The sequence below is a fragment of the Vombatus ursinus genome, unplaced genomic scaffold (assembly GCF_900497805.2).
Source record: "Vombatus ursinus unplaced genomic scaffold, bare-nosed wombat genome assembly UNPS02003787.1, whole genome shotgun sequence".
NCBI classification, from domain to species: Eukaryota; Metazoa; Chordata; class Mammalia; order Diprotodontia; family Vombatidae; genus Vombatus; species Vombatus ursinus.
This window is the reverse complement of record NW_020943565.1, coordinates 6,065-9,191: the sequence shown is the minus strand read 5'-3', so window position 1 is coordinate 9,191 and position 3,127 is coordinate 6,065. Positions and strand designations below refer to the sequence as shown.

At 40.1% G+C, this 3,127-nt stretch overlaps 1 pseudogene; it reads right to left on the bottom strand.

The window, feature by feature from the left end:
• Positions 1-262: 262 nt before the first annotated feature.
• On the bottom strand, positions 263-1,178 carry LOC114052760 (annotated as a pseudogene).
• Between the last annotated feature and the right edge of the window lie 1,949 nt (positions 1,179-3,127).

Below are 3,127 nucleotides of genomic sequence, written 5' to 3'. Positions count from 1 at the left end.
AAGAAAGAAAGAAAGAAAGAAAGAAAGAAAGAAAGAAAGAAAGAAAGGAAGGAAGAAATCCTTAGAAACATAGTGGATCAATGAGGATTTCTAGATAGGAGAATAAAGGAGCTATGAAATTTGTGTTTGGGGGTAAGGTGGCATTAGTAAGAGAATAAAATTGGGTCATAGGACCCAGAGGAAAGAATTCAAAACTATTCAGGTTTTCTTTCACTAATTTCCCCTGAATGTCTGTTGCTTCTCATAGCTTTGAAATCAATACAATCCTTTGGAATGTGTCCCTAAAAGCTTGAATCACTTGTGTATTCCTCAGGCTGTCAATAAAGGAATTCATTACTGGTGCTACTGAGGTTGCAAGTACTGCAACCACCTTATTCAAAGCCACTCCCTCTTCTGCAGATTTCATATAAATGAAGATGCAGGTTCCATAAGTAAGGGAGACAACAATCATGTGGGAAGAACAAGTGGAAAAGGCCTTTTTCCTTTGCTGGGCAGAAGAGAATCTCAGAATAGTCCTGACGATATAGGCATCAGATAGAACCAGTAACACCAAGGTGATGATGAGTGTCAACACAGCACATGCTAAAATCATTCTTTCTAGGAACTGTGTATCACAACAAGTGATTTCCAGCAGTGGTGATGCCTCACAGACACAATGGTCAATAATACTGGAGTCACAGAATTCTCGCTCAAGAGCCACACCAAGGGGTGGAAGGATGATCATCAACCCAGACAGCCAACAACCCAGGAGGAGCTGGTTACAGACCGTTGTTTATGATGGCTGGATAGTGAAGGGGTTTGCAGATGGCTCCATAGTGGTCATAAGACACGGCAGCCAAGAGGAAAAATTCTGAGACCCCAAAGATGATACTAAAAATTATTTGAGTGAAGCACTCATTATAGGTCACAGTATAGTCCCCAGCTGACATGTTGTACAGGAATCTGGGAATACAGACAGTTATGAATGACCATTCTAAGAAGGAATAATTCCTAAGGAAAAAAGACATGGGGGTTTTAAGGTGGGGATCCACCAAAGTCAGGATGATGATGGTCAACTTCCCGGTTACACTTCACTTGTGGGTTAGAAACAGAAAGATAAAAAGTAGAACTTGCAGCTGTGGGTCATCTGTTAATCCCCAAAGAATAAATAATGCTATCACTGTATGGTTTCTCATTTCTGACCACTGTCTTTTGATGGATCTGTATATAAAACAGAGACAGACAGACAGACAGACAGACAGAGACAGAGAGATATAGTGGAGCTAAGAAGAGGCATCATAAAATGAGTCAGCAATGCAATTTGGATATGAATACTCAGAAGTCTCTCTTAAACTTAGTTGTTTTTGTTTTCTTTCACTGGCTAAATAAAAAAATCATGACAATACTGAACTACCCTTAATGACTTTGAGCTGTGTATCAGCTAATGAGCATAACATTTTTAAAGACTTTTGTCCCCAATATATCTTTCTTTATTTCTCCCAGTTCTTTGCTTCCTCCCCATTCTTCCCAAATCAACGTTAATCTGTATTATTTATAAAGATTGTATTGATTTGTTGATTTCTTTTGTTTGTCCACCATAGTCATATCCAGATACTTCCTTCACTGAATACTTTTGCAACCTGAAAAAAAAAAAAAGTTAAGCAAGACCAATACAGTGACCATCTATGACAGTGTGTGCCAATTTTTTCCCCTCATTTCTAGTTGCCATATTATTTTGATTGTGAACCAACTTTTCTGCATGCTTCTCTCTTACCTTAGAGGTAGTTGGTGGCTCAGTGGATAGAGGGCTGGGCCTGGAGTCAGAAAGAGCTGAGTTCAAATTGGGCCTCAGACACTTCCAAGCTGTGTGACCTTGCACAAGTTACTTAACCTCTGTTTGCTTGACAAAAGAATCCTCTGAATCCAGGAGGGGAGGAAATGGCAAATCCTTCCAGTTTCTTTTAGAAGAAAACCCCTTTACAGCATGTTTTATTGGGTCCCGAAGAGTTGAACATGACTGAACAGCAACTTTGTTCCCTTAGCTCATCAGGGGCACTCTTCTGTACTTCCTGGGTGTCTTCTGGTCTTTTTATCTGTGAGAGCTTTCAAAGAATAGAAGTGAAGATTAAGCTTAAGAAAAATCCCAATTACAAAAGGTTCCCATTCCATTTTAAGGGGCCTTCTCTCCACTCTCCAAACTGTTTCCTAATGTTTTCCCCTGGATTCTAATGCTTTTGTCCCATTTCCTCCTACCTACTACCTCCATGACATCCTGGCACTGGATTCCCTATTTCATTACTCTTTCTGCAATGAAGTAACAGAAGACCTACTAAATGAAACCTCAGTAAGGAAGGAATAGCTGAAAATGGTCTTTTGCAAAGAACAATTAGACTTTTAGAAGGGGATATGTTATTATTTGGAAGAGGCATTGGAGTTTTGGGAAGTGGAGGCAATGCACGTGTAACTCCACCATGAAGACTGCTATCTACTTGGCTTCTACAGAAGACTGACTTCAGTGGGCAATGTTGGCAATTGACATTTCTCCCCTGCTGCCCCTTTCCCTAAAAGAGAAAACTCCCTGTACCACTGATATCATGCAGGTAACTCACCTATCTATGAAGCTCTAATCCTGACCCCACTTCCATCAAAGGGCAGAAGTTCATGATCATGCAATTCAGCAGAATATTTCAGATACAGAGCCTGGATACCATTCTGGAATATTCATAGTACTTTTTGCATTTTAAAAGAGATTTTTTTTGGTCTGTGGAAAGCATAGAATTCTCTTTTTTTCTCCATGGAGTTGGGGGATGGCCTGTGTGATGGTACAATAGAAAGGATTTTAGAAGAGTGCCCATATTCTTGTGGTTTAGGTCAATCGATTTGATAATTTTGTTATCTGCCCTGTTCTCAGGCAGAATGGAGCCCCTCTGTCCCATTACTGTTGGCATTGCAATTGGCCACAGAGATAGTTAGGTATCACTGATGATTTTGCCTACTTGTTGACGTCGCTTTTGTTTAGTACATATGATTCTAAGGCCAGGGGAAAGAAATGTTTTTCTCTGTTTGGGTTGGCACCTGGTTACGATTGTTTTTCTTTCTTTCTTCCTTTCTGCTTTTTTGGAGCCTATTGGGGATAAAGTGACTTGCC